The sequence below is a fragment of the Hevea brasiliensis genome, chromosome 9 (assembly GCF_030052815.1).
Source record: "Hevea brasiliensis isolate MT/VB/25A 57/8 chromosome 9, ASM3005281v1, whole genome shotgun sequence".
Lineage (NCBI taxonomy): Eukaryota > Viridiplantae > Streptophyta > Magnoliopsida > Malpighiales > Euphorbiaceae > Hevea > Hevea brasiliensis.
In genome coordinates, this window is record NC_079501.1 from 24,372,439 (window position 1) to 24,388,270 (window position 15,832).

The following is a 15,832-nucleotide window of genomic DNA, read 5'->3' on the forward strand; positions in this document are numbered from 1 at the left end:
CAGAGCTAAAGTGTCTGAAAAGTCATTTTATAGTGATGAACTTTTGTAAAATAATTTTATTTAGCATGGATGACTTCGTAGATTAAACTTAAGGATGTCAATGGTCCAATCCGATATGAATCCGATCAATTTTTTCCTACTTTAATATTGTGTGGGGTTAAAATAGAGAGACTTTCGTTCACCCTAAATTTTGTAATTTATTTTGTATAATAATATTTATTATTTTTTATTAAAAAATAATTTATTTTTATATTTAAATATTATAATTTAAAAAAATATAAATATATAATTAAAATTATATTTAAAACTTTATAATTTATTTTTTAATAAATAAATTTATATTACATGATAATAAATTAAAATAAAAAAATTAAAAAATAAAAGTCCTCGTGGAAAAACCTGTCCCACGACTTATTCCTTGGCAGGGAAGTTCTCGGTCCAACTCCAAACTTTTGTGGGGCAAGAATAGATGGAAGTGATGCCTGCCCATCCACCCATTGCCATTCCTAACTAAACTAGCTAAATAAATTATTTTACAAAAGTATATCACTACTAATGGCTATGTTCATCCTTGAGTGACATAACAAAAAGATGATCACTTTTTTTTTTTCTTGCTTAGGCTTCATCTTTTTCTTCATGGTAGATCACTATATATAAAAATACCTGGGATTCTTATACAAAGTAAATAAATAAATAGGATCTAAGTGGTAATTATCCAAAAAAGGCTAATACTAAGTATTTTAATATTATTATTATTATTTAATTAATATTACATGAGTTTATTTAGTAAAAAATTATTATACTAATTTAATTAAATTTCTTGTTAATTATATAATAAATAGGAATTTAATTGATTAAATTCTTTTTAAAGGAATTGGTTTGAAATTAATTGAGCTAGAATAATCAATTGATAGTGTAACAAAAATTTATGATTTTATTAGGATAAATTTCAAAAGTCGTTCCTAAACTTTAGAATTGTAATAAAATCGTCCTCAAACTTAAAAATGTAATATAAAACCCTCAAAACTTTGAAATTTTGCCTAATAAAATCCTTCTAATCCTCAATAACCAATTTAATGTAATTTAAAATAATAACGACGTGAATAATTCTCTCTCCTCTATATAATAGTGATAAAATCAGTTATGATTTTTTCTACAAATTAACCATAAAAGAATTTCAGCCATATAAAATAATAAAACACTAGATATATAATAACTTATTAGAAGGGCTATGCTTTAAAAAAAAAAAAAAGCAATCATTTACGTTTTAACCACTTTAAATTATTCATATTAGCTTGTTATTTATAAATTGATTATTGGAAGTTAAAAGAATTTTATTGTATAAAATTTCAAAGTTAAAGAAGTTTTATATTATATTTTTAAATTCAGAGACAATTTTATTATGATCTCTAAAGTTTAAGGATGACTATTGATGTAATATCCCGAATTTTTAAATAATTATTTTATATATAAATTATGATATTTTAATGTATTAAATATTATAGTATTTAATTTGAATTTTCTGGGTTTTCAAAATTGGGTTTTCATTTTTTGAGACAATTAATTTAGATGATTTTAAAAAATTAATTTAAAGACCATGTGACAAGATTAAAAATATATTTGGATTTCACAAATTTTTCTGAGTTTTCTATAATTATTTTGAAATTTTCGGGTCTCATTTTGAGTCACAGGATAGAGTAAAAAAATCAAATTTTTGGTACTTTGAATCAAATCGGACCGGATTAAACAGGTTGAATCGAACTGGCCTTCTTTTTTCCCTCCCTCTTCTTTCCCGCCCATCACCTTTCCCTCACTTCTCTTTTCTTTTTCTCCCTCTCCTCCCCTCCCCTGTCACGACCCAACCTATGGGCCGGACCGGCACTAGGACCTGGGCCAGCCTAAAGCCCCCGAGGCCCGTAGTAAGCCTAACTGTTCATTAACCCAACTCTAAGGCCCATTTGGGCCCAAATTCAAGAAAACAAACGGACAGAGTCCGGCCATAAAAATGGACTTCCCAACGGGGAGTTTTCGACTCACCCGACCTGTAAACATAATAATACTCAATTGGGGAGCTCAGCTCACCCTCCACATACTCATAGCATCATAAAAGAAATGGGAGCTCAGCTCCCTCATCCAATCCATCAAACAGACATAGAATATTAAGTTTACAGGTCCAACATATTAATAATATTACAGACCAAATTCAAATAATTACTGCTAACACATGCGGAAATTCTAGGAGTAAATAAAATTACATAAATATTGATAAACAACCAGCGAAGTAGAAAAGCAGGTTAACCCAGAATAAAATATCCTCCTGTGGCCTGTAAAAATTTTTGAACAGGAGTGAGCGTTCGACTCAGAGAGTAAAATATCAATTTTAACTATAATCTCTATAACTATCTAAAACTAATGCAACCTGTGGAATGAAATGTAACATCAGTAATAAATTCACATCATAGCATCAAAAAGGTAATTTGGAGCACTCACGCACCCTGTAGCATCAATCATAATATATGGGAGCTGATCCCCTATACAGCTCTCTTAAATCCAACCTGGTGCCAGCGAAGAACTCAGCTCGGACTTCCACTTAATAACCAAATCGGGGGTCCCAGCGAAGAACTCAAGCCGTGACTACCCCTCGAAGGATCGGGTCCCAGCGAAGAACTCAAGCCGTGACTACCCGTCCTATCCATAGTCCACACCACATCACACGCACGCCAACGCACGCACACTGCTCCAAATTATCGCAACAATATTCATGGCACTTTAACAGTTATCAATGCAACATAAATCGTGCCTAGAGTTTAACTATATAAATATATGCATATATGTGATGCATGGGCATGCTTGAACATATAATAATATCGAAATTACAATTAAAATTAATATTTTACTCACAGACTTGACGACAATCACTGTGGCGGTTGGGCGGAGGAAGAAGGCTGTCCCGGCTCACCTGACAATTTTATTACAATCATTTAATAAATTTGACTCAATACAAACAAAGAAAAAGACCAATACGTCCTAAGTCGTGCCGAAAATCCGGCAGAGTCTCCCCTATACCTAGGACCTACCCAACCTGCAAAAGGGCTCAAAACACACTTCTATATTCACAATCCATATGTCCACAACTCAATCGCATCACACAGCCCCTCCTGGGCCCACCAATTCAATCATCCATCGCAACATGTAAAATTTCAATTTAGTCCCTATAATTGACCATTTTTGCAAAAACTGTCCAAATAAGCTCTAAAAATTCTAAAACTTTGCCCCGCGGTCCTTAGCAATATTATTAAGCTATTGCAAAAAGAATCATAATTTTCTAAGCTACCACAAATATTTTATGGATTTTTAATCCTATTTAAGCACTAGAAAATTACGAAAAAGCAAGGTTCGGGTTTACCTTTGCCAATTCCGACTTCGGGAACGCGCTCGGGATGTCTGACAATGGGGGGCTAGCCAAAACCTCGGTCCAATTCGGAGACTTTTCCGGTAACGGGTCTGTCTGGCCGGAATTTCGCAGCCCGGTCAACTATCGAATTTCCGCGAATCGAGGATACCTACACGAAGCCCATAACACGGGGGTTAGTACATAAATTTTTTAGAATTTTCTAAGCTCATTAAATGCTCGAAAAAACACTGCGAAGTTCCGTGGGACCCACCGAAAAATGGTGTCGGAAAAATTTGAAATTTATGTCGCCGCGAAGCTCTCAACGAGTGGAGCGTGCTGGTACCCTCGGTTTTCTCGTGGGATTCACGGTTTTTGAGAAATCTAGCCCAAAAGTAAAAATGGGCTAAAATCTTCCCGAGCAAAAATCGGACAAAGAGCTCAATGAGTTTCGGCGTTCTTGGTGTCTATGGAAAGCTCTTGCCGAGTAGATGATTTTAGACACAAGACCCGGTCCGATTGGTGGCCGGATCGGCCGGATTTTGGCCGGAGAAGCCAAAACGCCGCGCGATGGAGGATTCGCGCGCTTCGACCATTCAGGCGCGGCGGCTAGTCGGGTGGCAGGGTGGCGCGCACGGCCTACTGGGTAGCAGGGGAGGTGGTCGCTGGGCAGGGGAGGGAGGAGAGAAAAAAGAGAGAGAGAAGGAAGAGGGAACGTCGCGCGCGGGAGGAAGAAAAAGAGAAGAAGACCGGTCCGATTCGACCGGTCCGATCCGGTCCGGTTCGATTCAGCCGGTTCGATTCAGAATACAAAATTTTAAATTTTTACTCTGCCTCGGGACCGAAAATTAGGTCTAAAAATTTCGAAAAAATTCCAGAAAACTCAGAAAAATACGTAGACTCCAAATATATTTTTAGTTTTGCCACGTGGTCTTTAAATTAATTTTTAAAAATCATCAAAGTTTATATTTTCGGAAAATCGAACCCGATTTTTAAAATCCGAAAAATCTCAAAAAAATTCCTAAAATTTAAATAAAATTAAAATACCAAAAATGCTCATAAAATTTAAAATTTTGGGGTGTTACATTCTTCCCCCCTTACAGAAAATTCGTCCTCGAATTTTACACAAGGCAGAATAAAGTACATAATTATACATTGAACAGATAAGGGTACTTGCTACGCATGTCCCGTTCTGACTCCCAAGTGCACTCTTCCACTGACTGACTCCTCCACAAAACCTTAACCATAGGGATCTGTTTGGATCTCAGCTGTCTCACTTGGTAGTCCACTATGGCTACAGGCTGCTCCTCAGATGTCAAGTTATCTTTTAGCTCTATCACATCCGGCTGTAGTACATGAGAAGGATCTGGAATGTATTTCCTGAGCATGGAGATGTGAAACACGGGATGAACGTGAGAAAGGTTGGGTGGTAGCTCCAACCGGTAGGCAACTGCTCCAACTCTATCAGTAACCTCAAAAGGTCCAATATACCGAGGTGCCAACTTGCCCTTCTTTCCAAATCTCATGACTCCCTTCATTGGAGAAACCTTCAGGAATACATAGTCGCCCACTGCAAACTCCACATCCCTCCGTCTGGGGTCTGCATAACTCTTCTGCCTCTTGAAAGTCACTGCTGCTCGATTAAAGGAACTACCTCTGAAGTGTACTGCACTAGGTCTACATCATGCACCTTCGCTTCCCCCATTTCTGTCCAACACAGAGGAGACCTACATTTTCTTCCATATAATGCCTCATAGGGTGCCATCCCTATGCTGGAGTGATAACTGTTGTTGTAGGCAAACTCCACCAAAGCTAGCTGCTCATCCCATTGACCTCCAAAATCCAAGACACTCATGCGAAGCATGTCTTCCAGTGTTTGGATTGTCCTTTCTGATCGTCCGTCTCGAGGGTGGAAAGCCGCATCAAGTTCAACTGTGTGCCAAGTGCCTCCTGCAACTTTCTCCAAAACCGAGAAGTGAATCAGCCCTCGCCGATATTATGGAAGCTGGAACTCCATGCAATCGACGATTTCTCGAATGTAGAGTCGCGCATCGTGCCACGTAATATGTAGTCTTCACAGGCAAGAAGTGAGCTGATTTGGTTAGACGGTCTACAATTACCCATATCGAATCATATCCTGGCGTGGTACGAGGCAACCCAGTCACAAAATTCATGGTGATCATTTCCCACTTCCATTCTGGGATAGGGAGCTCTTGCAGCTTCCCTGACGGTCTCTGGTGTTCAAACTTCACCTTCTAACAAGTCAAGCACTTGGACACAAAGTCTGCTATGTCTCTCTTCATGCCATTCCACCAATAGCTATCTTTCACATCATGGTACATCTTGGTGGAACCTGGGTGGACACTGTACAGTGTGTAGTGTGCCTCTCGCATGATTTCATTCCTGAGGTTGTCCACATCGGGCATGTAACATCCTCCCGGTAGCAATTCCGTACATTCTCATCGTCCGTGACGGTGTCGGTGCCGACTAGAACGTCCGGAAAAATATTTAAACTAAAGTCAGGAACCATAATTAACTCAAATATTAATAAGAAAAATTTAGGAAAAATTTTAGAAATAAAATACAACCAAGTTAAATGAGCCGGTGCCCAAGCAATGGGTAACCAGAGGGAAGTTGTGGTTCTCGCAACGAGGAGCCCTAGACCCGGGGGAAAAATTATAAAATAATTTTTGGGACTCCAGAGAAGGGTCATTAAGGTTCCTATGGCATTAGAATGCCAAGAAAATATTTAGAAAAATTTTTCAATCGGTACAGCCAATTTTGACCCGTTAAGCCAAACGGAGGGCATTTTGGTCATTTCGCCTTCAGAGGTGATTTTTGGCCGACTTGTCTAGTTAATTAAATAATTATTATGATCTAAAATATGAATAAATATTAGTAAAAATTTAATTAGAAATGAGTTAAAGAAAGAAGAAAGAAAAATCAAATAAAAAGGCATTAATGACATAAGCTTGATGTAATTAGAACCCCTTAGCCAATCAAATTAAAGGAAGACATTTATAATACATAAATGGGCAGAAAAAGAAGACCATTTTAGAGAATTTTCTGCAGCTACTCTTCTTCCCCAATAAAACGTTTCATGCTTCTCTTTTCCTTTCTCCATTTTCATGCTTACAAAGCTTGAATCCACACCCTTTCTCACCTCAAAACCCTAAGTTATCTTCACTAAAACTTGTCCCCACATCCTAAGCAACCTCTAGGCAGCCAAAAGAAGAAGAAATAAGGAGTTTGGGTAGCTTGAAAAATCTGCCACCTAAAGGTTAGTGCCTATTTACACTTAAATCTCTTTTAATTCATGTTAAAGACTTAGAGTGAGTAAGGTTTTGTAAATTAAATGAATGGAATCTATGTATATGGACCTTATGAATTTCGGCTGCCCTAAGGAAGGAACAAAGGTGGAGTATTTTTTATGGTTTTAATGGACTTAGAATGAATTAGAGATTATGTTTAAGGTGTATATACACATAAATAATGAATGGAAGTGCTTAATTAGGTATATGTGTGAATCATAAGGGAAAACTAGGGTTTTGAGAAGTGAAAAATTGACTTGGCTTAGGAAATTGTTAGAGAACATTTTAATGGTCAATTAGTGACTATTTTAGGTAAGTTGAGCACAATTTGGACTGAAAAATAGGATTGCAAAGTGAAGATGTAGGCTGCCCTAGGACAGCAGTAGAGGGACTGAAAATTCAGTCCACTTGGACTGCCATAACTTGGGCTGTGTTAGTCCAATTGGTGTTTGTCCAATTGGACATGAAACTAGGCTTATAATGGCACATTTTTTTCTGAAGAAACCATGCCCAAAAGACCAAAGCAAGAGGACCAAAACTTGGCCCCAATCCGGATACCTTGCAAACAGCCCCTGCAGAAATGACCAAATGAACAGTAACTGTTCATTTGGCCATAACTCACTGTAGATATGGTCAATTGACCTGAAATTTTTACAGCAACAAGATAAGATATAGACAAACAACTTTCATGAAGGACACCAATCTAAATTATGCCATTAACCTAATCAAATCATTGAGCAAAGTGGAGTTTACTGTACTGAGATTTCCAGAATTTTTATTTGAGCAGTAATGTTTGGATGGCTATAACTCTCTCTAGAAAACTCGGATTTCGGCGATTCTTGAACCGATGAAAACCTAAGACATAGTAGAACATTTCATATGAAGAAAGTTAGGCCAAATTATGAACTTAACTTGATCAAATTACTGACCAAATTTGGACCAAAATCTGCCAAAACCCAAAAGTGCAGCATGAGCGATTGCGTGAGCAGAAACTTATTTTGGCCATAACTTGAGCTACAAAACTCCAAATGGAGTGATTCAAAAAAGGAAATTCAACTAGATAGAATACGGAACAACTTTCATGTTTACCATTTCCTCAAATTCCCACTGTAAAAATAACAAATGGAACAGTAAAGATGAAGCACCAAATCTGAAAATTTTGTTCAATTAGCATTAAGCTTAGAAATGGTATTGGCAACCAATACCAACAAGTTTTAAATACAAAATGTGGTATGTTTGGGGTGTTAAAACTAATACACCTATTTTCTATCCAAAAGTCAACATTTTTGTTGACCAATGAGGTGAATAGTGACACCAAAACTAAAAATTGGCAATTTTGCCAAAATGACCTAAGCTTTGAGAAAGTTACCAAAACCAACAAGTTTTGAATACAAAATGTAGTATGTTGGGAGTACTAAAACCAATGTACCTATTGTTTATGCAAAAGTCAACATTTTAGTTGACTAATGAAATGAATAGTGACATGAAAACTTGAAATTCAAAAATTATGAAACTTAAAAGTGCAAAATGCCCTATTAGGCCTAATGTGATTGGTTTGGATAGGTTGGCATGCCAATAGGGTATTGTTTTAGCAGTACTGCGAAAGGCTTTATGCTTGTATTCATGGCTTTATGCCCATATTCATGGCTTTTATGCCCGTATTCATGGCTTTTATGCCGATTATGTGATATCATGGCTTTTTAGTCATACTGACTGCATGCGTGGTTGACGTTCTGCGTCCCATGGTATGACAGCCCGAGGCACCGCGGTGTCCAGTGCCAACGACCCGTTATCCAGTCCAGTCGTCCAGTATAGGTTACTTGGGCATGGAAAAGTATAACTGTGATTGAACTGATTATTAAAGAAAATACGAAAATTAAGTATCAGGAATGATTATAAAAATACAAAGAAGCTCAAGATCATGAAGAAAATAATTAACGAAATGCATGAAGAAGTTAATATCATAAAACATGATTAGCCCTCGACTAAACAATAAGTTAGTAATTACTCATTTCTTATGAACACAATAGCAAGGAAATTATTATTTTATTTGCATATTATATTTTCTTGTATTATTGGTGTCGACACCATATTTTGGCCGATCCCCAAGATCAACAAGACTTTGAAGCCGATCCCCAGCTCTAGGTCTCCCTGGGCCAGCCAATGACATTTCCGATTCCTCTTTATTTTTCTTTACCAGATGACCATATTTCCGAACTCTCCTTAAAAGGAATTGAATCAATGCTAAGTCCTAACATTCGTTAAAGCCCCGCCGATCTCTCAAATCATTTACCGGTCTCTCAAACCCACTGTCGAATTTCCGGACCCGTCGGGTATATCCCTGATCTCTGTTGATAAATGAAGTGAACTAGCATTAGATCTTTTCTTACCAGTTTTATTGCCGATCTCCTTTTCGGAAGATTAAGAGCTAAGGTCTTGGTTCGGTTTAACGAGGGTTCCGATCTTAAGTTTTCAAGTTAAATTTTCAATTTTAATCAAGTCCCGTTCAGCATTTCTTCCCCACCGATCTCATGCTTATTGTGCTTTCCGATCTCTTATACTTAGATTAATAATTGCATTTTTGTCTTGCTGTGCTCATACAATCAAATACTCGGACAAACAATGGTTTAAGATTTTTCGATCACAACCCTTCATTGAACAAAGAGGCATTCCATTTCATTTCATAATTTGTACAAGTTATTCGGCTGGGGGATCACCCCCAGCCTGATTTACATTCTGCTCACTCTCTCTCTCACCCTCGGCTTCCTCCTCACTGTCCTCATCATCGCCCTCGGGGCAGTCGGCCATCCAGAGAAGTCCTCTTGGTAGCGCTGGAGTTCGGCCAAGAGGTCCTTGTGAGCATTCACATAGGCTCCGGCTATCCCTGTCACCATCTCTTCGTCCTTCTCCTTAAGCTCCTCATCCTTCGCCTTAAGCTCCTCGTCTTTCTCCTTAAGCTCCTCGATGAGTTGGGCGACCTGAGCGGCCGTTGGCACAAGCGCTGGACTTCTCCTAGAGCCCGATCCCTTTCAGCCAGGACACGAGTCTGATCGGACAGCCTGTCTTCATAGTACTTTGCCCGTCCCTCAACTTGAGATATATAATCCGAGCGGATGAGAGTTGGGATCGGAGGAAGCCAATTCTGATTTTTCTTCCCGATCTCTTTACCTGCACTGGACCTTTTCCCAAACCATGGTCTGATTCACCAGGCACTCCACATTCAGACTCATGGAGTGAGTCAAGATATCATCAAGGCTGCTCGAGGATAGCCTGTCCCGATCCTCCCGAAGAAAGATGGAAGACCCCAAGACTTGGGCAAAACCAGGGTTCTCCCGTACAGTCCGGTTATTCTTCAAAGACTCCATTAACTTTTGGGCGCCACGAGAGGAGGTCCTCCCAGAAGATTGAGAAGGCCCCCTTTCCGTGCTTGGGACAACTGAAAGAGTCGGAGGCTGCTCTTCCGATCTAGGAGGAGATCGGACGGCCGATGGTCGGCGGTCTCAAGGTGGAGGCGGGTCTCCTTGTACTTCCCCAGGTTCACGACCAGGTGTTCGAAGCATTTCCGAACGCTTCATCTCCTTTATCTTCCGGGAGATCTCCCTTTCCTTCTTCCGCTTCCTAGAACCCTCACCACCCGCCATACCTGCACAAAGAAAAGGTCAGTGAGACCGCTAAGGTCCTGAGATCTGAGATATAGAAAATACCAATGCCGAGGTCAGAGAGCGGAAGTTCGCGGTCTTGGCCGGTGAGCAATTGAATAGTCCAATGGTGCAGCTCGTGATCACGCATCCAAACAAGAATACTTTTGAGTGGCGGCGGACTCTTGGATCCATCACTATTAACTCTTCCTCCTGACTCAGGGTAATGTGCCTTGGAAGCAAGGGCCCCTGGTACCACCAGCTACGAGAGAAGTCCTCAAAGCAGCTCGGATCTTTGCTCCTCAGAATGAAGAAACGGTTCTTCCAATTCTTAAGGGATGAGGGTAGATCGGAAAAGAGTCCGCAATGAGGCTTCGCCTAAAAGAACCAGTGTTCGTCATCCTTTCGGCGAGTTAGTCTGTGCAGCTCGGCGAACACTTTAGCCGTAGGTCTGATTCCCTTAGATCGGCATAGACCTCTGAAGGCTACCAAGATCCGCCACGAGTTAGGGTGAATTTGAGCAATGCACGCTCGGTGAAGTTTTAGGACCTCCTTATAGAAATCGTCTAGAGGGAATCTCAGACCGGCCTTTAACTGTTCCTCGTACACCATAACCATGTCATTCTCTTCAAAGGAGTGATCGACACGAAGATCGCCGTGGCACTTGATTAGCTCGTACGAATCAGGTCGAATGTTATATTCTTGGCTAAACGATTGCAGATCGGATTCACGAAGAACCGACGGTAGCTCATCTATAGGGAGAGTCTCTCTCCCTGAAGAAGGTGCGAGCCTTGATGGTATGACCCGCCCCCGAGTTGGAGCGGAGACCCTGGGAGGTCCTTGTTGAACGCTTGGCCCAACTGCCTCTTCTTCATCAGACGATGACCACGAGAACTGAATGGAAGGAGGGCTCGCCGCTCTCTGACCTTCGGCACCGCTCATTTTCAAAAGAAACAAAGAATTTAAACTAAAAGAGGATCAAAGCCCTTACCGGAGTCTGATCGGCGTCGGAAGAACTTGAGAAAGCGAGAGAACTTCGAAGTTGTGAGCAGGGGATTGAAAATGGAATGAGAGAACAACTGGCTAGCCCCTTACCCCTATTTATACTAGTCCGAGCATTAAATGCTCACGAAGTTCCATGCAGTCCATCGGTTAACGTGAGCTGCCAGCTGTTCTGACACGTCTCTCGAACATCCCAAGGAGATCGGTTAAGTAGAGGTCGGCATAATAAGTTGAATATTTTGAATAAAAGATCAGTTAAGAGTCGTTTTGTTAGAATCCAAATCGGACAAATATATCAGAGATCAGCAAATAATCAAATAAGGCAATAATTGGAGGAACAAGATTTTTATTTGCCAAAGTTAGGAGTACATCATTTGGGCGATCTCTAGGATCGGATTATGATAATGGTATAATTACATCATTTGGGCGATCTCTAGGGATCAGATTATGATAAAGGTCTAATTACATCATTTGGGCGATCTCTAGAGATCTGATTACATTGAAGGATTACATCATTTGGGCGATCTCTAGAGACCGGTGGAACATCCTATCTAAAAAGCCTATGTCAAAGCCTAGTCTCGTGGCTGAGTCAGAAGACGTGTTTGACCAGAGACCTACTGTTGACATCGGATAGATGTGCGGCTCGGATGGGGTGACTATGACTCCCATGAAGATGAGAGACATCGCCACCGATGTTACCACCGAAACCGACCGAACACCCAATGTGGAGGAAAGACGCTGTCGGAACACCCAATGCGATGAGAAGCCGAATGAACTCAGTTGAGCGACTCGAGATCGGTACAACCGAGGTCCGCAATACAGATCGGTCAAATCCAGTTCTCTCACCATCGTAAGTTAAGGTCATGCGATCACCGGGATCGTAAATTTTCAGTCGGTGAGTAAAGGAGTCCATCGGAAAAAGATCAAAGCCACAGTTATAGCCAGAACTTCCACCGGAGCAGCTAGAACAGGGTAAGTAAGAAAGGAAGAGAGGAAAATCAGATGAAAGAAATGTCTCACGACGGGAGTATATATAGGGAAAATGAGCATTTATTCTTTGGCGAAAACGGCTTAACGCTTCGGGAATCGAGAGACAATTAATACTTTGACCAGACCGGACTTGAAGAAGGGAAAAGATCGGAATAGTAGATCGGAAGGTGGGAGACCAGCATGAAAGGTCGGAAAGAACATGTGAAAGAGATCAGAAAGAGGAGGGATCAGTAGGCAAAAAGAATAAGACAAATCCCAATAACCATCGTCAGAATCAGAGCCGAGGTAGTTAAGGCGTTGCAGACGAGATCTCACCGCATGCCTAAGAATCGCCCGCAATGCTGACAGGTGCCAGGGTATGTCATGACAGTCCTGTACATCCCAATCTCCACCGTTGATCCCACTTGTAAGGACAAACCCGGAACCCTTAGATCAAGAGAGAAGACGACAATACCAGCGTCTTTCGCTCTTAACCCTCGGATCGTTCCGGACAAGGAAATTTGGGACCGTCAGATGGAAAGAAGAAAAGGACAAATATTATGAAGAGTGATCTCAACCATTCATTTTGATTCTCTTTAATTCCTGAACCTCCGATCATGTCCTTCGAAATCTTGACCCTCCATCTCCCTCAAAATAAATCCTGACCCTTCACGAAGAGCACCCGATTCCTATAAATACCGCATAAAAAGCTGCTCAAGGGCGGGCAAAAATAGACAAGAGGTCATTATTATAGCAGAGGAACTCAAAGTTCATTTAGTTTGCTACTCTGCTACTTAGAAGTGTCAATCAAAAGACTTTTGAAACTAGTTTTCCAAGTGTTTTTCTTGAAAAGATTCTGAATACTTGAACTCAACATTTCCAGTGTGTTCATTATCAGTTCACACACTCACTTTCTGCCTTTTAGCATCGCTGTTGTAAATGTCCAAACTCAACTTCATTCCACTCGGTTCTTTTCATCTTGATCTGATCGCATTTTAGCTAAGCACCCTCCCGTTCACGAGGAACACCATCCCTCAGGCCAATCACTCCGTTGCCTTGTCACTATTTGACACCCCATAGTTATTTTAGTATATTTGGCTCCTTACAGGTAAGAGCTCATACTACTGTTTTATTAAGTGCTTACATTTACTTTCTGCATTTTCTTTGTTCTTCTCACATCTGTGACTTTCTACTTTTGCACAAACGATCCCCAAAGAATGTTACTGTAAGAGCTCATATCACTGTTTTATCAAGTGTCTGCATTTACTTTCCGCATTTTCCTGTGTTCTTCTTACATCTGCAACTTTCTTCAAGACTATTTTTGCACAAACGATCCCCAAAGAATGACACTCCCAAACCATCTATTTAGTGATCAGTTCATTTTTGTTAATCTTCATCTTTTTTGAAAGCAAGTTTTCTAACTCCTAGTAGTATGTAAGTGGTTGAGTAAACATAGGTAACTGCAACTTAGGGGTCTCTTTTAAAAGAGAGAACATGAATAACATGTCAGGAAGATAGCCAAACTATTAGGCCGACGTAAACAGTAATTCGACAAAGATGTCATAAAGTGGAATAAGACCAAAGTAAACGAAACAGAGTAGATCGGTCATAAATAGATATTGGTAAAATGAACGCATGGAAGGTCGGTAAATCAAGTCTAGTTTTCCCTATCTAGTCAAAAGGTATCGAGAAGCCTTATCCCCAGCATCTTAGAACGCCAGAATCCTTAGCTTTAGGTTCTTATGTCATGTAGTTGAAATTAAAAATCCGGGAGATCGGAGAAATCCCTCCCAGGCTCCTGTTAATCTGAAAGAGATCGGAAGAGGGTTCTTGTCCGGTCTCAATCCAAAATTTTAATAAACGTAAAAAGAGATCGGAGGAGAGTTCTTATCCGGTCTCCCTTCAAAATTTTAATAAACATTAAATAGGGATCGGAGGAGAGTTCTTATCCGGTCTCTACTAAATTTTAACAAATAACTCTATAGGGATCGGAGGAGAGTTCTTATCCGGTCTCAACTAAATTTTAACAAATAACTCTAAAGGAGATCGGAGGAGGGTTCTTATCCGGTCTCCCCCCAAAATTTTAATAAATAACTCTAAAGGAGATCGGAGGAGGGTTCTTATCCGGTCTCCCCTCAAAATTTTAATAAACAACTTAAAAGAGATCGGAGGAGAGTTCTTATCCGATTCTCACACCCGTTCACTAAGGTTGTCTCATTTACTTATGTATCTGGGTGATCCAAATTTAGTGAAAAATCAAATATTCCTTCTACCAAAAGGATTAACATTGCCGTCTAAGCCTTCCTAACTAATTTATAAAGGACGCAGAATTAAATCTACTTACCCTTATTAAGGGACGAGGTGGGGTGCCTAACACCTTCCCCACCCGTTTACGGACCCCGAACTTAGAATCTCTGTTTTGAAGTGGTTTCATTTTTAATTTAACTTCTCAAATGGTTTTCTTTAGTTTCCCTCAAAACTAAGGTGGCGACTCCTCACTCTTTCCCACTTCGGTGAGTGATCGTCCAGGCGACCGCAAAATCCATTGCGACAATTGGCACCACTAAGCTTTATGCTTAGCGCGTCGCTTTTGCAATGCATAGGTACTAAAGATTTGGACAGAGGGCCCAGTAGACCACAGATTCGGTAAGGCAGTTCACAGTTCTGCATAGTGTCCGTGTCACCTCACCTTCCACAGTGCATTGGTAGGACACTAGATTTCATTTTGATATTTTGTAACTAATTTCTATTTTCGCATATGTATTTGAACTTATGTAATAAATTTCGATATTCATGTAAATAATGAAAATTGTATTTGTGAATGGAAGAGTGGATGTCTATTTATGACTTGTACATGATTAATAAATGAGATGATGATTGAGAACTGAAATTGATAATTGTTGAGATTTTGATAAATGGAGTTGAGATGATTGAATATGATCATAGGAAGTGTTTTTCACAGGTTCCAAAGAACTGTTTTCTCCATTTTTAGCCGGTACTCCGCCAGATTTTCTATAAAATTTTCGGAACCTCAAATAAATTACAATTTCAATAAATGAATTATATTTCACAAGTTATTTTCAAACTATGATAAAAATGAATTAAGATAAAATAGAGTGCTCTGACACACTGAGTGGCATAACTTGCTCGGCTACACTGTAGTCGAGTAAGGGGTGTCACAGGGCACACATATCCTAGAACCTTGCACTAGGGCGCCATCATTGGCAAATCCAAACTCACCACTTTCACCTTGCTGTACTCTTTCTATAATCTTCATCAATTGTTGGTCTCTGTGCTGGGAAACTCTAACTATGTCCCTCAAGTCTGGCCTCACTGAAAAGTGAGCCAACAATACCCCCTCATCTGAAAGATCTAGGATTAAACCTTGATCCATCAACTCATGTACCTCCTGAATCAATAGTCTATTCTCTACTGAAATGTGCGCCAAACTGCCAAAAAATTTTCTGCTCAAGGCATCTGCCACAACATTGGCCTTTCCAGGGTGGTACTGGATGGTGCAA